This window comes from Carcharodon carcharias, chromosome 20 (genome assembly GCF_017639515.1).
Source record: "Carcharodon carcharias isolate sCarCar2 chromosome 20, sCarCar2.pri, whole genome shotgun sequence".
Taxonomy (NCBI): Eukaryota; Metazoa; Chordata; class Chondrichthyes; order Lamniformes; family Lamnidae; genus Carcharodon; species Carcharodon carcharias.
The window spans coordinates 48,631,398-48,654,600 of NC_054486.1; the positions used below are offsets into that span (position 1 = coordinate 48,631,398).

The 23,203-nt window shown below is 47.3% G+C and overlaps 1 protein-coding gene across 13 annotated transcripts in view; it reads left to right on the plus strand.

The window, feature by feature from the left end:
* The window catches only part of slc25a21 (solute carrier family 25 member 21), a 766,657-nt gene that overhangs the window by 698,053 nt on the left and 45,401 nt on the right, over positions 1–23,203 (plus strand). The gene's annotated exons all lie outside the window — the stretch shown is intronic.

A 23,203-nucleotide genomic window follows, 5' to 3' on the forward strand; every position in this document is an offset into this window, starting at 1 on the left:
GCTTTCATCTTCCTGTTTACCTGTGGGTGTGTACTTAGGTGCTGAACAGAGTTAGGTGAGCAGGAACTTTATGGGAAAACCTGCTCAGCAGCTAAATTGTGGCACAAAGCCACACTTGTTTTGTATTAAGATTGCTGACTGATCAATCACCAGGCTTGTGTGCAGGCTTTCAGGAAAAGGTTCTATTTTGTGAGCACCCAGGGCACATATCACAGTAATCTGGAGGGGCCTCACAACATTACAGGAATCCAAGAGTATGTTGCCCCAGAACTTTTAAAAGTTATGTATAAATAATGAATCAATGAGAAATAAGTAATTGCATAATATTACAAGTCTTGAATTTTAAATCTAATTTTCATTCCTTCAGACAGAATTGCCAAGTTAATATTTCTGTACTGGTATGCTCAAATTATAAACCATTTTGTTTTAACTATGTAGTGGATGAGATATAATTGAAACTAAACCAGATACACTGGGCAATATTTAATTGGGCCTGTAAAAGCGGGAAACGTCGCAGAGCCAAAATCTCAGTTTCCTGGTGAGGGGTTGAGAGGCAGAGGTTAAGTCAGCAGTGTTGCAGCGGCAGGTCAGGCCTCACGCCGTCTGCTGGCAGCTTCCTATTTTCAATACATTTGCATCCCATGAATATTCATGATCATAAAACATTTTCAAATTAAGTCCTACCTTCAAGATTAATCGGTGGTACATTAAAAACTCATGGCACCAGTTTCACAATCGTTTTAACAATGAAATGCACCATTTGAGTTTGTCCATTTTGATTGAGGTGAGTGGTTGTTTTTGTGGAAACCTGTGGCACAGAGGAGTGGAGCAGGAGGCTGCTAATTTGGATGGATGGTCAAGAGGGGCAAGAGTGAATTGGGGATGGGGGGTTTGGGTTAGGCCAAGAAGGGGAGCAAGAGGTATTTGTGGGGAAGGGTTAGGATATGAAGGAATTGATGGGAAACAAGAGGGAATTGGGGAGGTGGGGCCAGGTTGGAGTGTGGAAATGTGCAACAGGAAGGGCCTGGCATCTTGGGTGTGATTGAGGTGGGCAATCAGCTAGGAAATGTGAAATGATGTTTCTGTACTATTCAGTGTTGGGTCCTGGAGTCAGCGTGAGGAACTTGTCTGTCATAGGGAAGGTCCATTGTTACAGGAAGCGGACAATGCAGTATCAGGGCAGATTCAGTCAGAAGTAGAGATAAGGGAAGGTCTCAGATGGCAAGTAAAGGGACTGCAAGGACATCAAGGATGATGGGGATAAGGTCTAGGATCAGTGGAGGAATGTCTGTGGCAGAAACCCCATGTCAGTAGACCTCAATTTTTTTTTGCCAGCAAAAGTTTCTAGGTCTCCACAGGTGACATTTGTGGCATTTCAGAGGCTGCCACACACAGGTGCATAAAGATGGTGGCCTCTTCCTCTGCTCTTCCGTCATGCAAATTAATTCATCAGTTACGACACAGATGAGGACACCTAGGCTGCAAGGATATTGGGCTTTAGGGCCACTGTTCATTTCCCCAGAGCGCAAAGGGTCATTGACTGCACTCATGTAGCTATTAGAGGTCCCTGGGATTAGCCAATGACATTTGTGAATCACAAGGTCTTTCACTCTTTGGATATGCAAATGGCCTGTGACCACAGGCAAAGAATCATGCATGTCTGTGCTCGTTTCCCATGGAGCTTTCATGAATCATACATTTTGCATAGCTCACCGATCTCAAAGCTTTTTGAGGCCTCAACCTAGGTTGGCAGCTAGATCCTGAGTGATGAGGGCTACCCCTTCTGGACCTGGTTGATGACACCAGTGAGGCATCCCCACTACACAGCAGAAGAGCGGTAAAATGCCGTTCACACCTCCATCAGAGCCATCGCTGAACAAACCTCCAGTGTGCTGAAAATGTGCTTTTGTTGCCTTGACTTGGAGCTCTGCACCTTGGTATCACTAATAATCATGATTTGCTATGCACTGCACAACTTAGCCATGTAATGTGGGGAACCATTGCAACAGAACAAGTGGGAGCATCAGCACTCCTCCTTAGATAAAGATGAATTGGATGAACTTGAGAAGGAGGCCATGAATGTGCATGGACCTTTACTGAACGGTAGGGCTATGGGAGACATGCAGCGGATGAAAGGGACAGCCTGATATGCACCCGATTCACCCAAGAATGAGGAAACTACATGAACATGTTCCTATTGCCAGAACTCCATTGCCTATTTGGGATGTCTACCAACCCCTGCAATGGTCCCTCCTGGAGCTATCTCTAGACCTGTGTCCTTTGCCGCAAGGAGAGCAATGGGAGCGGATCTTTGTCACACACACTTGTTAGTGCGTACTTGTCCCTAGGGCATCTGTTTTGCATTTGGACATAAGTCTGTTAGCCTACCATAACAAAAGTTCAGATGTTGCACAAAAACAAAAATTGCTGGAAAAACTCAGCAGGCTTGACAGCATCTGTGGAGAGGAAGACAGAGTTAACGTTTCGAGTCCGTATGACTCTTCATCAGAACTAAAGAGAAATAGAAATGTGATGAAACTAAGCTGTTTAAGGGGGGGTGGGACAAGTGGAGTTGGATAGAGGTCCTGTGATAGGTAGAGGCAAAGGAGAGATTGCCAAAGATGTGATAAACAAAAGGACAAGGGCGTGTTGATGGTGGTGATATTAGCTAAAGGATGTACTAATGGTGACATTAAGCGTAGAAAGCAGGATGAGCAAGTGGTAGATGGCGCTAGGGGTGGGGTGGGGGGAAGAGATAAAAATAGGCTAAAAGGTGGAGATAAAACAATGGATGGAAATAAATTTTTTAAAATAATAATAGCAATAGAAGGGAAAAGAAAAATATATATATAAAAAATACATAATAATAATTAGAAAAAAGGGGATCATAAAGAGGGTGAGGATGGAGGAGAGAGTTCATGATCTGAAGTTGTTGAACTCAATGTTAAGTCCGGAAGGCTGTAAAGTGCCTAATCAGAAGATGAGGTGCTGTTCTTCCAGTTTACGTTGAGCTTCACTGGAACATTGCAGCAGGCCAAGGATGGACATGTGGGCATGAGAGCAGGGTGGTGTGTTGAAATGGCAAGTGACAGGAAGGTCTAAATCATGCTTGCAGACAGACCGAAGGTGTTAAGCAAAGTGGTCACCAATCTGCGTTTGCTCTCCAATGTAGAGGAGGCCGCATTGGGAGCAGCGAATGCAGTAGTCTAAATTGAGGGAAGTGCAAATGAAGCGCTGCTTCACTTGAAAGGAGTGTTTGGGCCCTTAGACGGTGAAAGGACATTAGGCTTTGGGGTCACTGTTTATTTCCCTAGAGCGACAAGGATCATTGACTGCACTCATGTAGCTATTAGAGCTCCTTGGGATTAGCCAATGGCATTTGTGAATCGCAGGGCCTTTCACTCTTCGACTCTTTGGAAATGAATGGTGGGCCCCAAAGCCCAATGTCCTTTTACCGTCCAAGAGCCCAAACACTCCTTTCAAGTGAAGCAGCATTTCACTTGCACTTCCCTCAACTTAGTCTACTGCATTCGCTGCTCCCAATGCGGCCTCCTCTACATTGGAGAGACCAAACGCAGACTGGATGACCGCTTTGCGGAACACCTTCGGTCTGTCCGCAAGCATGACCCAGACCTCCCTGTCGCTTGCTATTTCAACACACCACCCTGCTCTCATGCCCATATGTCCGTCCTTGGCCTGCTGCAATGTTCCAGTGAAGCTCAACGTAAACTGGAAGAACAGCACCTCGTCTTCTGATTAGGCGCTTTACCGCCTTCCAGACTTAATATTGAGTTCAACAACTTCAGATCATGAACTCTCTCCTCCATCCTCATCCCCTTTTTGATACCCTTTTTTTCTAATTATTATAATATATTTTTTTTATATATATATTTTTCTTTTCCCACCTATTCCTATTATTTTTTTTAAAATGTATTTCCATCCATTGTTTTATCTCCACCTTCTATTTTGATCCATTCCCCCCAACCCACCCCCACTAGGGCCCTCTATCACTTGCTCATCCTGCTTTCTACCCTTAATGTCACCATTAGTACATCCTTTAGCTAATATCAACACCCCTTTGACCTTTTGTTTATCACATCTTTGGCAATCTTTCCTTTGCCTCCACCAAAACTGGCCCTCTACCAGCTCTACTTGTCCCCCCACCTCCCTTAAATAGCTTATATTTCACCACATTTCTATTTCTCTTTAGTTCTGATGAAGAGTCATACGGACTTGAAATGTTAACTCTGTCTTCCTCTCCACAGATGCTGTCAGGCCTGCTGAGTTTTTCCAGCAATTTTTGTTTTTGTTTCAGATTTCCAGTATCCGCAGTATTTTGCTTTTATTCAGATGTTGCACCATTGTTATAGGGCCTTTAGTGAACCTACAACAGTTCCATTATTCACTTTGAGAGTATCTTGGACAATCTGCTTGACTGGGAGCGCCAGCTGAGCCTTTAGGTGCAGCCATGTCTCACAGACTGGTGAGTGCAAAACTGGACACTAAGATGAGCATTTAAATAAGATTGAATGCAAACACACAAAATTGTTTTTTCCACAATAAAGGAAGTTTCCCTAACTCCCCTGTAATCATCAACCTTAACGCGTGTTAGTACATTTAGCTCTCTGACTAAGCAATGACAACATAATGCAACATATTATGCAATATTCACATGTTCATGTAGCTACTGCCCTCTTGCCAAATCAGGTGTGTATGAGGCTGTCCCTGACATCCCTTGCATGTGCAATATTTACATGTGACAAATTGAACTTTCTTAACACACCCATGCTATCTTTGTGCTCTCAAAAAGTCTTAAGTTTTCTCTTGCATCCACTAAGCCTTGTGCAACCCCAACATCAGCAGCTGAGTTGGAGGCAGTCTGCTCAGTGCACTGCCACGTTGCCTTTGATGATTGTGGCAGGCTTCTTCTGGAGGTCCTAGGTCTCTTGCACTGGTACAGGGGCATCCTCCTAGGCCTGACCTGCTGGAGGCAATAAGGTTAAAGGCAGAGGGATGAAGAGAGTCCGCCTACTCTGGCGGTGTCCTGAGATGAAGCCGCCAGGGCGGAAGGCATGCACTCCTTCTCTGTTTCTGCGCACAATGGCAGAGTCAGCATGGCTTCATGAAGGGGAAATCATGCCTGACAAACTTATTAGGATTCTTTGAGGAGGTAACAAGCAGGGTAGATAAAGGGGAACCAGTAGATGTAATATATTTGGATTTCCAAAAAGCATTTGATAAGGTACAACATATAAGGCTACTTAATAAGATAAGAGCCCATGGTGTTGGGGGTAGTATATTAGCATAGATAGAGGACTGGCTAACTAATAGAAGACAGAGAATTGGGATACGGTGGGACATTTTCAGGATGGCAGCTTGTAACTAGTGGAGTACCACAGGGATCAGTGCTGGGGCCACAATTATGTGCAATATATATTAATGACTTGGTTGAGGAAAATGAATGTACTATTGCCAAGTTTGCAGATGACACAAAAATAGGTTGGAAGGCAAGTGGTGAGGATGACACAAAGAGTCTACAGAGGGCTATAGACAGGTTAGGTGACTGGGCAAAAACGTGGCAGATGGAATATAATGTGGGAAAGTGTGAGGTTATGCACTTTGGCAGGAAGAATAGAGGAGCTGAATGTTATTTAAATGGGGAAAGACTGAAGAAAGCTGCAGCACAGAGGGATTTGGGGGTCCTCGTGCATGAATCCCAAAAAGCTAGCATACGAGTTCAACAGGTAATAGGGAAGGCAAATGGAATGTTGGCCTTTATTTAAAAGGGAATGGAGTATAAAAATAGGGAAGTCTTGGTAAAACTATACAAGGCACTACTTAGACCACACCTAGAATACTGTGAACAGTTTTGGCCCACTTATCTAAGGAAAGAGATACTGGCATTGGAAGCAGTAAAGAGAAGGTTCACTAGATTGATCCTGGGGATGGAGGGATTTTTTTATAAGGAGAGGTTGAGTAGGTTGGGCCAGTACTCATTGGAGTTTAAAAGAATGAGAGGTGACCTTATTGGGACATATAAGATTCTTGGGGGGCTTGACAGGGTAGATGCTGAGAGGTTTCGCCTTGTGGGAGAGTCTAGGGCCAGAGAGAATAATCTCAAGAGTAAGGGAGTGCCCATTTAAAACAGAGATGAGGAAGAATTTCCTCTCAGAGGGCAGTGAATCTCTGGGAATCTTTACCGGAGAGGGCTGTAAAGGCTGGGTCATTAAGTATATTCACGGTTAATATAGATAGATTTTTAATCAGTAAGGGCATCAAGGGTTGTGAGGAAAAGGCAGGAAAGTGAAGTCGAGGATTGTCAGATCAGCCATGATCTCATTGAGTGGCGGAGCAGTCTCGATGGGCTGAATGGTCTACTTCTGCCCCTACGTCTGAGGAGCTTATGGCACCTCCCTGTGTCCCTAAGGAGAAGGGGCACATTTAAAGGAGGTCCAGGTGCCTCTTCCCCTCTCACCCAGCCATGTGATGGGTACATGTTCAACTCACCAAAAAAAGTTACAGTTTGTGAATTTCAGTTCCAGTGTAAATACATTTTTCATGATCTAATAAGTCTTAATTACTGCCAGACAACTGCTTTGGCACTGAAAATCAACTTTTACAAATGTACCGTTTAATTCTTTCAGATTTTAATTATCGTTGGAGATTTCAAAAGCAATTTAAATTAAAACAATATGTTTTACTTGTTCTTTCTGACTCTTCGACCTCCATCTCTCTTAATCCCAATTTTCGTTCCCTCTCTTTATTTCATTTTGCTTGTCCTGATTTGACTTGGAATTAAATATTCTAACACTTCTTGATTCAAACTTTGCACTGCTTATTAATGATTCTTCAATCTGATTGGTTAATGAAATATACAGTCACTTGCCCTGTTCATACAGGCCCCAGACAAGCTGTAGAGGGCGCTGGGCTTGTTTGGCTCTGTAATTTACAGTAGATTCCAGTGTAAAGACCCATAGAAAATCTGTGTGCAAGTGTATTGAACGGTTGACTGCATTCATTTACCACTGACAACAAAATCTGGTTCATTATATAACAATATGTTTATTTTTCAGTCTTGTCTAGTTTGTTGCCAGATTGCTGTTAATGCTGTCTAGATCTTCCTGTACAATAATTGCTTCCAGTTTCCACGGTTTATTTCCTACACTCTGTACATTGTGATACTTTCATTTTAACTTTCTTAAATATTTTTGAACACAACTTCTTTTCCCATATTTTTTATCTGTCTCCTACCTTCACTTCAGTTTTTTTTCTGCTTATAATTCGTCCATTTGATTTTATTCCTCTACTCCATATCCCTTTTGCCAACTTGTTTTCTGCTGCACATTAGTCGAACTTATTTCTCCATTCATATTCATGATTCTGGTTGTTTTATTTTACTCACCGGTTCTCCATCCTCACCGCCATGGGCAGAATTTTCTGCCTGTTGGCCGGGTGGAGCAGGAGTGGCTGCAGGTGGGCGTAGACCCAATCGGTGCCCACGATCGGGTCCACGCCGCCAATTTGCGGGGGCGGGCGGGCCAATTAAGGCCTGCCCAGCGCATTTTTGACTCCTGTGAATAGCGGCAGTGTGCGGGCTGCGGCGGGCATGCACAGACCGCTGAGTCCAATGGCGACCCGGCAGTCTGTTGAAAGGAAGGCCTGGCAGCCTCCTGCAGGCTTCTCACAATGGCCACTTCGAGGTCACACCGCAGGATGTCTGCTGAGCAGGGCACGCTGGAGGGAAGGGCATAGGAGCAGGGCAGGCTGCAGGATCTGCCACAGAAGCAGGGCAGGCTGCAGGATGGGCCAGCGGGGGTCCAATTGTGCCCCTCACTTTTCTGATGACTGCCTTGCTGCCCTCCTCAAGGAGGTGGCAGCACAGCGGGAGGTGTTGGTCCCCCAGGATGGGAGGAGGAGGCCCCCCGCACATGACCAAAAATGCCTAGGAGTAGGTGGCGGAGGTGGTGAGCTCCCGCGATGTGGTGCAGCGCACCTGGATCCAGTGCCATAAGCGCTTCAAGGATTTGTTGCGCTCTGGAAGGGTGAGGGACCATGTTGGCATTGGGCATTTCACCTAGCAGGTAACCTTAGCCTTTGAGGGCCCTCCCCCACCACCCCCCAAGCCTTACGGTCGTGACTACATTGAATCATGTTGGGCATTTCTCGTACGCTGGGTGGGCAAGCAGATAGTGACCATGCTTACATCAGCCTGAGCTTTTCATCTTTTCATGAGGAGATGAGTTCTCCCCCGCACCGTGTGTTGCTCTTAGTCACACATGAGTAGTCTGGGGGCAACCTGCAGGAGATGCAGCTAGGTACTCAGAACTCCAACACATGTCCTATTCACGATGATGAGATTGTGGAAGGGGAGCCTCAAGGTCTCGTGGCCAAGAGCCAGTTGCTGCCCTCGACGCCACACATAGTTGCGCCTCCTTGCTATGGGAGCTAAGACCATGTGTTTCTTAAAGTGATGGATGCAGGATGTGTCCAAGTTGGCCATTGCGGGGGGTTGGAAGCAGGCGTACTATCTTTGTGTGACTGATTGGCAGTAGCGGGGAGAGGAGGCACTGGAGGCCTGATATGGGTCACTGTGGTTGGGGTGCGGCATGCACATGCAGAGTCCATGTGCGATTAGCCGCAATGAATGGTCCTTTCTGTTTTTCAGAAGAATGCTCACAATGCCTGTGAGTGTTTGCAAACTGGAGGCAGCCAGGCCCAACTGATGATTTTAAGTCGTTTCGAGCAGGAGGCCCTGGAGCTTGAGAGGCACCATGTGCCCAGCTCCACAGGTGCTGGGGTGGAACGGCCAGGTATTTGAGGCCAACAGTGACATCCGCTCTGTCTCCGCACCATCCATAGCATTGATGATTGTTTGAATCATTAATGCAGCAACACTGCTCATTCACAGACCGAGAGACTCAAAGGTGTGGATCATAGACAAAGGTCCCTCGGCCCTTCGAAGATGTGTGTGTCCAGCACCTTCCAATGTCGCCTTATCCCATTTCTGACCACTATCCCCATGGCCTTGTATGTCGTGGCATCACAACTGCACATCCAACCACTTATTACATGTTAGGAGGGTTTCTGTGTCCACCACCCTTTCAGGCAGTGCATCCCACATTATTGTGTGCAAAAGTTGCTCATCGCCTCACCTGTCAACTTCATGCCCCTTATCTTAAATCAGTGCCACCTGGTTACTCATCCCTCCACTAAGGGAAAAAGTTCCTTTCTGTCGACCCTATCTATGCCCCTCATAATGTTATTAACCTCAATAATGTCCCCCCTCAATCTCCTCTGCTCCAGGGGAAATAACCTCAGTCTATACTATGTCTCCTCGTAAATCAAGCTCTCCAGCCCAGCCAGCATCCTGGTCAGTGACCTCTGCACTCTCTCCACTCCAATCACATTCCTCCCATGAAGCGCACTTCACAACTGCGCACAGAACTAAAGCTGTGGCCTAGGCAGCGTTTTCTGCACTTGCAACATGACCTCCCTGTTCCTATATTCTATTCCTCGGCCAATAAAGACAAGTACGGCATTTACCTTCTTAAACGCCTTATGTATCTCTCCCTCTACCTTAATGGGCCTGTCTACATGCCCAGCAAGGTCCCTCTGATCTTAAAAAAATAAAAACAAAAAACTGCGGATGCTGGAAATCCAAAACAAAAACAGAATTACCTGAAAAAACTCAGCAGGTCTGGCAGCATCAGCGGAGAAGAAAAGAGTTGACGTTTCTGTTGAACAGTTCTGTTGAAGGGTCATGAGGACTCGAAACGTCAACTCTTTTCTTCTCCGCTGATGCTGCCAGACCTGCTGAGTTTTTCCAGGTAATTCTGTTTTTGTTTGTCTTGTTTGTCCTGCCCAAGTGCATCATCTCACACTTATCCACATAACATTCCATTTGGCGTCCCTTAGGCCATCTGACCATCTGTATCCACCTGTAATGTTAGGGTCTCCTCCTCTCTATTTGCCACCCCGCCAATATTCATCTCCATATGATCTGGAAGGTTGACCACATAATGAGCCGGGGGGAAAGGGATGAAGTGTGTCACTGTGTGCACGCTAACTGATCCATTAACCTTGTTGTTATTTTCAGCATCATCAGAGCCTGTCCGCCAGGAGGAATTCCAGATGCCCCCTCTCACACCTGAGGGCCCTCAGCTGTCACCTGCATCACACTATTTCTGCGAGGCAGGCACCAGCGCAGATACTAGCACCTTGGTGGGCATTGCAACATCAGCTAGTGTCCCGGGGCACAGAGGAGAGGGCACTTCGCAATCGCTGGAGGAGCTGGCAGAGACAGAGAGTGCCGATGGCGCCAGCAGCCGGAAGACTGCAGGGAACCAGGCACATGCTCAGTCGGTGCCTGTTGATGTGCCTCTGGAGTTGTACGCGACGCAGCAGCTGCAGGAAATGCGGCCGAGTGTGTGAGACCATCTGGGAGTGTTACATGATGCTGTGTTTCACCTGGTGTCCGTGATGGAGGAGCCCACATGGAGCGTCAGTGAAGCAATGAGCCTCATGGGGGAGCATCATGCTTCCTCCATGGAGAGAATGGCGACTCTCGTGGAGAGGGGCTTCCAGGAGAACAACCAGCTTCTCCTGGGGTTATGCTCAGATCCTGCAAGCCCTCACAGCTCTGGTGGCCACAGCTGGTCATTGCCAATGTGGGAGATGGTATGGGTTTCAAGCTTCCCAGCTCATTGCCCATCCATCGACGGTGAGCAGGGAGGTCCGGGGCGACCTCACATCAGTGGAGCAGCTGCCTGTCGTATCTGCGGGCTCCTCTCAGGGCGCGCTGGATGAGGGCAACAGCTGCTCTGCCCCTTTTCCAGTGACCACTTCATCAGGTGAGGTTGAGGCTACTGGGGAGATGCCAGCTGTAGACCTGGCAGATCCCTCCCAGGCGAGGCCAGCACAGGCTTCACGGGCCAGAAGACGGCCGCCAAGGTCATCGAGGCCAACAGGACAGCAGAGTCAGCAGGCTGTCTCAGATGCCACTGCGAGTGATGGGGCGGCACCAAGACGTAGCACCCGTAAATGTAAACATAAGGCACCTTAGGCACACCATGGGTTTCTCACTGGTGCTTTTGTGTTGGCCGTAGATTAGGGAATTATTATTTGTTTATGCTTGAAAAATGTCTTGGTTTGACTTTATGTGACCTTATGATGGTGAAAATTAAAACCTAATGTATTACCATGGCTGAGGGTGGCTCCTTTGTTCTGCATTTGTCTGTTTTACAGACATGTCATGAGTGTTTGAGTGGACATTGAAGTTCATGTCCAAAGCTCTTGGTTGCAGCTGAAGAAGTGGCAGATTTAGCACTTAGGTGCCGAGTATGGAAGTGCCAGGCCAGGCTGGTCCTGCTGATCCAACTGTGTGGAGCTAGCTGAAGGTTCATTGGATTAAAGTGTCCAGGGTGTCCCTGCCTCATTGGTGCAGTCCAGGGTCAGCGTTTAGCCCCTCATCATTACCTTGTGTTTCCTCATCCTCAGAATCAGTGTTGGACTCATCATGTGCAGCTGCAGCCACTTCGTCAACGTCTTCATTGTCCACTGTGTCCCCCCCTTTCCAGCACAAGATTGTGCAGAGTGCAGCATGCTACCACTATCTCCGAGACACAATCTGGGGCGTACTGGAGTGTGCCCCCTGAGCGGTCCAGGCATTGAAAGCGCATCTTGAGAAGACCGATGGCTCTCTCCACCGCAGTCCTTGTGGAGGCACAGCACCTATTGTAGCACTGCTCAGCCTCTGATATTGGATGGCGGAGAGGCATCATGAGCCACCTTCTGAGGGGATAGCCTTTTTCACCCAGCAGCCAACCATCAAGCCGGGCTGGGGCACTGAAGAGCCCCGGAACCTGGAAGTGTCTGAGGATGTAAGCGTCGTGGGAGCTGCCAGGCCACAGACTTGTAGAATCAGCATCCTGTGATCACACACTATCTGCACATTCATGGAGTGGAAGCCCTTCCTGTTGACGAAGGCACTGGGCTCACCTGCTGGCGCCTTGATGGCCACATGTGTACAGTCTACTGCACGCTGGACATGGGGGAAGCCAGCAATGGCTGCGAAGCCTCTGGCTCGTTGTGCCTGACTTGCCTGGTCGCAGCGGAAGTGGATGAAGGTCAATGCATGCCTGGACAGAGCATCAGTAACCTGCTTGACAGAAATGTGGACAACTGATTGGGAGACATCACAAAGTTCACCCACCGAGCCCTAGAAGAAGCCAGAGGCATAGAAGTTGAGGGCAACTGTGAACTTCAGAGCCACTGGCATGGGGTGTCCGTCCAGTTAGGAGAGATCTCAGGGCCAATCATCTGACAGATGTAGTTGACTGTCTCCCTTGACAGTCGGAGCCTCCTTCGGCACTGCACACCAGTCATATTGAGGTAACTGCTTCGCCGCCTGTATATCCTGGCAGCAGGATAGTGGCGTCTTCTACAGCCCCTTCCACCTTGGACTACCTCTTGGCCCTGTGCCCCTTGTGCCTGCGCATGTATCCCCAAAGGTGGCTTCCCTGGAGGCTGATTGTCCACTCCTGGCCGCCTCCTTATTCTATCCCTCCCTTCCTCCTCAGAGGAGCTGCCTCCAGTGGACATGTCAGAACCCATACCCATAGGTTAAATGGAGGCCTCCAGAAAGCTGCAGGCCCGATAAAGATTCCTGACTGCAGAGTGCTGACCTGAAGGTTCAAAGTACACAAAAAGCTGCTGGAATTCGTTCTGAACTGCTACAGATCACACAGGCAAGTTTAAAAAACTTTCCGCAATAAATACTCAGACCGGATTGGCAACCCCACTGAGCCCTCTTATCCCACCCATGGATGAGTTTTATTAAAAAGTTGCTTACCCTCCTGCCCGTTGTTCCGACCCGAAGATCACACGGGCGCCTGAAAATTGGTATTGATTGATGAGTTAAGGGCCTTAACTAGCCCGTTAATTAATGGCGGGTGCAAGTTGAACTTCATCGCATGCCCGCCCAGCAAAGTATCACAATGGCGTGCGGTGACGTTGGGACGCTCGCCCGATGTCACCACGCGTCATTTTACACGCTGATGTACAGGGCCTGCCCCCTCGCACGTCAAGCAGAAAATTCTGCCCCATATTTCTGTTACAAGTACTTTGTCATTTCCCTATTTAACCATTTTGTTAGTACTTTAGAAACCTGCCTGTTTGACTGTAGCTGAATGTAACTTATTCTTGTGGAATATTTGCCAACTGACCCAGAACTCATGACAATGCCGAAGAAAGTGGGATCCTTCTTGCTGACACCACACGTTTAATCATACATTGTTTTCCTTTCCTTCCCTCTTCTAGTACATAGAAGGGGAAGTAATCCTAACATTGCCACCTATCAAGCCTGACTCCTGAGATTGCTTCCTAATTTTAGCTAGTGTAAATTGAAATTAGGAGGCTTTTCTTTACATGTGTCATCGGCTCCTGAATAGATTATATTAACTGGCTGTCCTCCCTTTCTTGAACAATCTTTTCCAGGCTATTCAATATGTCTTTTACCTTAGCACCTGAAAGGCAACAAAGCATCTGGGACTGTTGGTCTCCATTGCACAATACTGTCTTGGCCCTCATAACCATAAATTCCCTGTCACATCTGGCTCTATAGGTGTGCTGTTTATCTCCCTGTGCTACCGCACCCCCACCTCACACCCCTCCTGAGCTGATATTTATTTATAGTTGCTATTGGTACTTATTTGATGGTCCTGTCTGGAGTCTTCATTTACTCTGCAGAAAACTACAGCTTCATAAAATATCAGGAGCCTCAATTGCCCTGGGTGCTCCTTCTCTAACCTTCACCTCCCGTGTTTCTCTGGCCTTTGGATAGTCACTGATTTTTTCTCCTCTTTTTCTCTCATTGGTCTAACCACCCTCCCAAACATGTGCTCCAAAGACATTGTGCTGGAGTCCCTCCATCTCCTTCTCATGTTCGAAAAATTTGAGCTCAGGCAAGGTGATTCAGTAACCCTTCCCATAGGTGTATAAGTAAGCTTGAGTGCTAGCTTTTAATGTAACTCAACCATTTTTAGATTAATTTCATGTTATATTCATTGTAAAAGCTAACAAAGTCAAAGTGCCTTTTTGTGCTAACGCTGAGATAAGCCATTTTGTGTTCTGTACTTTATAATCACTCACACGTCTTAAAAAGTTATTACATAATTAGGAACCAGCCGGAAACAAATGATTGACCAAATAGGGTACCTCAATTAAGTTATAATTGACAAAATAGTAATTAATCGAGTAGTTATGTTAAATCTGGGTTTAAAACCTTGTAAATTTGAACATTGTTTTAATATTTCTGCTTTTGTGCTAAGCTCAGCAAAACCATGTCCAAATGGACAGTAGACAAATGTGCAAAGTCATATAACAAAAGAACTGCAAAAGAAACATTGTCCTTTCGAGAGATGATGTACGTAGGTAGTCAAGCTCTAATTGAAACAAACCAACAATTAAATTAACCAATTATGAAATTGCACAGAAAAGGTCGGAGAGGAGGTATTTATAATTTCAGAAATAAAAGTAAAGGCTTTGAGTGACATCTTTGCTAGTTAGTCATGTACTGGATGCTCCCAAGGCAGAATTTGAAAGAATTGCTGTCAACAAAGGAATAGGAAGATAACCTTACTCTTCAGCAACCTGATTACTCGCTTTAAACTGTAAAGTCTATTTTGTGTTGTTAAGTATACTTTTTCCTTATAAATAAATTTTCTTTTTTAATTTACAACTTGAGAGTCCATCTTGCCTTATGGTTATGGCTTACTCGAACCAAAACATTTAATTGATTTTTTTGGGTTAATCTGAAATCAGATTATTGCATAATTTAGGATTAAGATGAAGTATAATAATCTATATAAAAAAACCTATAGGCGTGTTTGCCCAAGTCACCACCTGGTGCTAGAAACTCACATTTTTTTAGGAAAGACACATCACATACCTTCCTATACTCTAATCTTTAGGTTTAGATTGTTCTACTTTGAAACTTATATTGTTCCAAATAATAGCTGCTACTCTACTTATCCTTCTCCATCCTTCTCTGCATTGAATTTCTGCTCTTGACTCATTTTCATATTAAAAGCCCTTACTGCCACTCTATTCTGCTTTACTTCATTACCAGCTCACTCCATGATGTGATCTCACATTCACGTTATCGAGAGGATGGGACATCAATAAGTACACACAATAAGTTAACTGTTTGAATACAGTAAAGAATACGAATTGTCAAAGAAAGTTACTATATTTATGCATGTTATTTTTATGTTATATTATGTGTAACAGTAAAGCATTAAAATCTATGGGTGACTATCAATAAAAAAATGCTGTGATGGTGGCTGTGATGTCTGGCATGTTGGTGAAGGAGGAAACCAGAAGTCAATTTTTACTCAGTTTCAGATTTATTTGCAAAGCACGACATTACAAATGTATAGCTCGCAATTCTGCAACCCCTCAGCTGTATCCACTTAACCTTACTTTATAAAGGAAGGCTTAGATGGTTTTGCTAAGGAGAAGGTGCAAGGTATCAATGTTTGGAGACAATGGAAGCACTCTGCGTTTGCAATGAGTAGACTCTGAGTCTCTGAAAGTCCCAGAAATATGTTGAAGGTACCTGGTTGTAAACAGTTGTACTGTAAACTGTCCATTTAATTCTAAGATGAAAAGAAGTTAGGATCAAAGATAGCTAATTAGCATTTCTATTTGGATGCAAGGTTAATTTATTTCACATTGCCGTGGGGAAGAGGGCAGAGGAAGCAATTTTTGAGATGAGGCTACCGACCTCCCTACAAATCAATGGATATCACAGACAGACAGAAGAAGTTCTGTGTGGTCAGCAGAGAGAAAAGACTGCTTGACTTACCACAGCTGGGTGCAGGAGGGTGATTGTCCTTTGTTAAAGAGATACATCCTGCAGATGCAGGTGCCTTCTATAGATTTCAGGAGGTTTGTCTTGGATTGGCCAGGGCAAGAACAATCATCGGAACAGACTTTACAACTGGTAGTGGATTTTAAATCTCTGAAAACTGAGGAAAGCACCTAGAGACCGTCAGGTAATTGATGCCTTGCATCAACCATTTGATCTTGGAGATTTCCTTTGTTCCTAACATTTGTTTCATGCTGGCAAGATCAATCCTTAATTTTTTGTCACTTACATTTTTTGTAGTGTATGTTATCCCACAGGGAACAATTATCTATGTAACATTCAGTGGGCAAACTGTTTTCAGTACATCCGTTGTATAGAATTTCCCCTGAAATATTTGACAAATAGAATCCCATATCCACTGCTTCTACAAGAGCCAATGTTTCTGCAGCTAAACTACTCTTAGCAACCCTTTTTATTTTCTTAACTTTCCAGACTAAAGAGCAACATTTTCCATTTTTGCCCACCAAAAATATTATGAAGATAAAAACAAAATATTATGAAACCAGCTGCATTCAAATACCCATCAGGAAGAGTGGCATGAAAAGCATCACCAAAAGTAACTAACTTCATGTTCTTTGAGTCAAGCAAGGATGGAAGCTTAAGTGTACATTCCTCCATATTTAACTTTTTTTAAGCCAGAATTTTCTCATTGTCGTGCGGGAGAGGGCCCTGCAAATGGACGCGCAGTGGTGTTGGGCAAGCGTCCCGGCATCATGGCACGCCATTGCGATATTTAGGTGGGCAGGCGCACGATGTTCTTGGATGCGCGCCTGCCATTAATTAATCAGGTATTTAAGGCCCTTGAAGCAGCAATTGGCTGCAATTTTTCAGGGGCCATGCGATCTTCAGAACGTCGCACGGGCGCAATGGGCAGGCGGGTAGGAGACATTTGTATAAACCTCATTCACGGGCGTGATAAGAGGGGTGAGTGGGTACCTGTTAGAAATTTAATTGTGAAAGTTACTGCTACTTGCCTGTGTGAGCACGAATACTTCAAAACTCATACCAGCTGCTTGGACAGGAGTCCTTCAGGTCAGGACTCTACAGTAAAGATCATTTTTGAGGTCTGCAGCTTTCAGGAAGCCTTCCTTTAGCCTGGGATTGGGAGTTGTGACATCCACTGGAGGTATGTCCTCTGAGGAGGAAGGGAAGGGGGAGGAGGCCAGGAGTCCACATTCAGCCTCCAGGGGAGCCACCTTTGGAAGGAAAGACGCAGGCACAAGGGGCGCAGGGCTAACAGGAAGTCCAAGGTGGAAGGGGCCACAGAAGACGCTGCTATCCTGCTACCAAGGTTTACAGGCGGCGAAGCAGCTACCTCAATATGTCTGAGGTGCAGTGCCGAAGGAGGCTCCGTCTCTCAAGGGAGACAGTCACCTCCATTTGTCAAATGATAGGCCCTGAGACCTGCACCAACTGTGTGGGTGGGCACCCCATGCCAGTGGCGCTGAAGGTCACAGCTGCCCTCAATTTCTATGCCTCTGGATTTTTCCAGGGGTCGGTGGGTTGCGGTGTCTCCCAGTCAGCTGTCCACTCTTGTGACAAGCAGGTGACAAATGCTCTGTTCAGGCGTGCATTGACTTTCATCCACTACCGCTGGGATGAGGCCAGTCAGACAGAGCGAGTAGAGGCTTTGCAGCGATTGCTGGCTTCTTCCGTGTCCAGGGACAATTGACTGTACAGATGTGGCTTTAAGGTGCCAGCAGGTGAGCCCAGTGCTTTCATCAACAGGAAGGGTTTCCACTCCATGCAGATAGTGTGTGATCACAGGATGCAGATTCTGCAAGTCTGTGCAAGGTACCCAGGCAGCTCTCACGACACTGAAATACTCAAACAGTCCCAGGTGTCGAGGCTCTTCAGTGCTCCAGCCCGGCTGGATGGATGGCTGCAGGGTGACAAGGGCTATCCCTTCAAAAGATGGCTCATGACATCTCTCCGCCATCCAAGAACAGAAGCTGAGCAGTGGTACAATAGGAGCCATTCCCCCACAATGGCTGTGGCGGAGAGAACCATCAGTCTTCTCAAGATGCGTTTCCGATGCCTGGACTGTTCAGGGGGTGCACTCCAATACCCCCCAGATCATGTGTCGCTGATAGTAGTTGCATGCTGCTCTCCTCACAATCTGGCACTGGAAAGGGGCGATGCAGTGAACAAAGGAGATGTAGACGCAGTTGCTCCGGCTGCACACGATGAGTCCAGCAATGAGTCCGAGGATGAGCATGGGAGAACGCTGAGGGCGTAGACACTGACCCGGGTGTACTCCAGGGAGGCGAGGACACCCGGGAGGCTTTAATCCAAAGAACCTTCAGCTAGTCCACCACAGACAACCTCCAACAAACGCTAGGGCTGCAGGCTCCATACTCGATACCTGAGTACAAAATCTGCCTGTTTAGGAACATTAATTAAGGCCCTTGTCAATAAAGCTCAATGTCAAATAACTCACGCATAACAACACGGGTTCCCGTCCACCTGCAGAAGTAAGGAATCACCCTGAGCCATGCTCACATATCAACATTTAATGATATAACAAATTGAACTTCAGAAACCAAAAAAAAAGCGGTTGCACATCACACCAAGTCTTAATGTACTCATAGTGGGGCAACATAAAAGCACCAGTGAGAAACCCGTGGTGTGCTTAATGTGCATTAAATTTACATTTACGGGTGCTATGTCTAGGTACTGTCCCCTTGCTGGCTCTGGCATCTGAGACAGCCTGCTCACTCTGCTGTCCAGTTGGCCTCGATGGCCTTGACTGCTGTCCTCTGGCCCGTGGAGTCTTTAATGGCCCCGCCTGGGAGGGAGCAGCCAGTTCCATAACTGGCATCTCCCCAGTTGCCGCAGCCTCATCGGATGCCATGGTCACTGTCAGAAGTGTGGAGGAGCTGCTGCCTTCATCTGGAGTGCTCTGAGAGGAGCCCGCAGAGACGACAGGCTGCTGTTGCGCTGACGTGAGGTCGCATCGGATCTCCCCGTTCACCGTAGATAGATCGGCACCGAGCTAGGATACTCGGCGCCCAGACTGTCTCCCACGCTAGCACTGACCAGCTGAGGTCAATGTCACTGTGAGTGCTGCAGGCCTGAGCACAACCCCAGGAGGCCCTGATTGGTCTCCTGCAGGAGCCTCTCCATGAGAGTCACCACTCCCTCCATGGAGGAAGCATGGCGTTTGGCAAGAGGCTCATTGCATTAGTGATGCTCCACGTGGACTCCTCCAGCATAGGCACCATTGCCATGCATAGTTTCACATATCTCTGCTAGATCGCCCCGCATGCTCTGCTGCACTTCCAGTGTTCACTGCCTCATGAAAGACTCCAGGGGCACATCATCAGCCACTGACCGAGCATGTACTTGGTCCCCAGCAGTCCTTCGATTGCCGGCGCCCTGGGCATGTCTTTCTCCACCCACACCTCAAGCGAGTGTGAAGTGCCCTCACTGCTAGTCGAAGATGTAATTCCCACCGAGGTGCTAGTATCTGCAGTGGTGCATGCCTGGCAGAGATAGTGTGATGCTGGCAAGTCGATATGTTCTGGGCCCTCAGTTGTGAGAGGTGGCCCCTCTGCCTCCTCCTTCTGGCCCTGCTCCGGTGATGCTGAAAGGAAGAACAAGGACATTTGATTAGTTAAAGTGGAGACAATGTCAATTTGCATACCACCCCCCCGGATCATCATGCACTCCATCCTTCCATAATCAATGGTCATCCCATGTTACAAACTTCAATAACTGAGCATTCACCTGTGCCATGGCTGCTGGGACACACATGGTGACCTGAGTGCTCGGCAAACATACCTCCCTGTGGCACCCCAGCCTCACCACCACCGGTGGACCTGGGTGCATGGTGCCTCTCCAGATCCATGGCCTGCTGTTCAAAAGGAATCAAGATGGCCAACTGGGCCTGGCCTCCACCAGTCCACATCCGCTCGGCGGAATTGTGTACAGTCTTCTCCTGAAAAGGAAAGAAGAGCATTGATTAGTCCAGCCTGTACCTGGATTCCCATCACATCCCTGCCAAACCAACCAGAGTGGGACATTGCAGGGCTCTAGTTCTTCATTACTCCACAGCTGCCGCACACTCACACAAAAAAGCCAGGGCTGACCCCCCACCATTGCCCAAATGCTGCCTCCATCACATTTGGCAGCACAAGGTGTAACCTTGCAAAGCAAGGAGGCACAAGCACAAGGAACGCCAAAGGCAGCAGATGGATCGGTGCCCCACCACTTGGATCTCCCCTCCCAGCATGTCAGCACCCTGACTTTGACATGCTTCGCTATTCCAGCACTCTGCCTAGCTGCAGATCCTTGAGTTTCCCCCGATTCCATACTCTGGGTGTCGGTGTTACACATGCTGCGGGTGCAGAACCCATCTCAGCAAAACCCACAGGGTCAACTAGGCATTGGCAATATCTGTTGGACCACCCAGCGAAGGAAACGTAGCATGAAGGATTCAGTGCTATAACTGTACCCAGAGTTGTTGGGAGTGGGGGGGCGGCGCCTTGGGGGAAAGGCTGACGGCTGCATTAAGTGACCTCAGGCAACATGCTACTCACCCTTCCCGAGCGCAGGAGGTCGTTGAATCTTTTGCGGCACTGGACCCACGTGCATCGCACCACGTCATGGGAGCTCACGCACTCAGCCATCTCCCCACACGCACATTTGGTCAGTAGGAGAGGCCTCTGCCTCCCATCCCTTGGAAGTGGGACCTCCCGCCGTGCTGCCACCCACCCCAGGAAGGTAGCTAGGCACTCATCTGAAAACCAAGGGGCACACTGCCCCACTGCCCTACTCTCCGGCCTGGCCTGCCCCGCTGCCCTACCCTCCGGCCTGGCCTGCCCCGCTGCCCTACCCTCCGGCCTGGCCTGCCCCGCTGCCCTACCCTCCGGCCTGGCCTGCCCCGCTGCCCTACCCTCCGGCCTGGCCTGCCCCGCTGCCCTACCCTCCGGCCTGGCCTGCCCCGCTGCCCTACCCTCCGGCCTGGCCTGCCCCGCTGCCCTACCCTCCGGCCTGGCCTGCCCCGCTGCCCTACCCTCCGTCCTGGCCTGCCCCGCTGCCCTACCCTCCGTCCTGGCCTGCCCCGCTGCCCTACCCTCCGTCCTGACCTGCCCCGCTGCCCTACCCTCCAGACTTGCCTGCTCACCAGAAACCCTCTGAGCCCCTCTATCGGCAATTGTGAGCAGCCTCGCAAAGGCTGCCAGCACTTCATTTAAACAGGCCGCTGGGTCGCTATTGGACCCGGCAGTCAGTGCACTCCCGCTGCCGCCTGCCCACTCCCGCTATCCTCGGGAGTCAAGAAAAACGCTGAGTGGACCTTAATTGGCCTGCCCTCGTAAAATGGCAGTGCGAACCCAATCGCAAGCAGCGATCGGGTCCGCGCTTGGCCGCCCAACATGGGGAAAATTCTCCCTGAAGTGTTTTATTTTCCCTTAAAACATTCACAACTTTAGAGGTATAAAGTTAGTTTGTATGCTGATAAGGGAGTTGATGAAATAATGAGGAAACAACTCAACAATTTGGTATTCTTCTCATTGAGGAATGTGCTTGAGATATTTAATATGGTATGGTTCAGGTATGCACAAGATGAACAACAGTTATTTATATTGGCACATAATAGCAGAATGAGGGACCTATGTGGAGTTATTGAGATCATGGGTTCCATGTAAAAAAAGGTGGGTTCAGATGCAATTTCAAGAAACCAAAGGTAGTTGGTTTCCTAAATTAAGTTGTAGAGGCAAGAGACTAAAATTGATTCACGCTGGTCAGCCAGGGGTAATTGAGTGCAGGGAAAAATCCCTGCTCAAGAATGGGTAGGCCCAAGGCCCATTTTGCATTGGATCCAGAGCCTCATTTACCAGTAAACTGTAGACACAAACTGGGTCACTCCAGACAGCTCATCAATGAAAAGCATTTCAATGTTGGGTTTCTGCATTGCACCACTTGGTAGATCCTGAGAGAGAGGAGGAAATGAATGAGAGGTAGAAATGCCATTGAGAGAAGAATGAGCAATCAGGAAAATGGGGGAAGTGATTGAGGTGGTGCAAGACAATCAAGAAGTAGCTGAGGGAGAACCGGCAATGGTCTTCGGCCCTGCAGCAGAGCCAGGAAGCACAATTCTACACCTCTTTGCTCCACACTACTCTTTAAGTTTTTTTCTGTGATTCCAGCCCCTTTGAAGACTGCTGGCTAGGCTACATGTACACATTTTCTTGAGTGTAGCTGAGCTGGTGTTGGCAGCATTTAGGGAAGTCCAATTTTACAAAGGGGAGGTGGAAACAGACATTCAGTTGCTTTTTGCATATGCAAAGAGCCCCATCCCATCACACCTGTTCCTCCTATTCAGTTGCTGTGCAGTGACATCACACCCACCAAAAGGGCATGCATGCCCTAGAGCTGCAGAGAAAGGCAGAAAGAACAATTAGCATGAAAGAGAATGAACAATGAGAAAGGTTAGAGATGTTGGATCTGCACAGGCTTGAAGAACCTCATTGAATTATATGGAATATTACCTTTTTACAGAGTTTCATGACTAAACAGAAAGAGCTTGCGTCTATATAACATCTCTGATGACCTCAGGATATCCCAAGGTGCTAGACAGCCAATGAAATATTTGGCAAGTGAAGGAAATACATATAACAATGTCCCACAGAGCAATTAACCAATGACCAAACCATCTGTTTTGGGGTGTCAGTTGAAGGAGAAATGTTGACCAGGGCACTGGCAGAACATTACTGCTCTTCAGATAGTGCCATGAGATCTTTTATGTCTAACTGAGAGATGTTTCATCCAAAGGACAGCACATTCAACAGTGCAGTGCCCTGTCAGTGCAGTAATAAAGTGTCTGCCTGGATTATGTTGTCATATCCTCGTGTATAATGAACTTTCAGTCAATACTTTTAAACTGGACACAGACAGACTATTAAAATGGCTGTAACAAACCATGTGACCTTTGGCATTTTGAAATTCAGACAGTTCTAAGTTTCAAGTGAATACCTGATTAAATATGGACATTCACAGCCATCCGGGGACTTCCGTTATCCCTTTGTTTAAAGATGGATCAACACAAAAAAACTATAGAATTCCAGCCGACCTCACTCTCTGTTTCACCCTGGGCAAAAGGTGACATAGAAGTTCAATGTGTGTAAAACGGATGTGAAGGGATTTTATAAAGTCTCCATTTTATTATGATGGTTTCCCTCATCTAAACTGGGCCTCATCCAAACTAGACTAGGTGAATACCAAGTTACAACTATAACACAGGATCATTGAAATCAATATACACACCTCCCT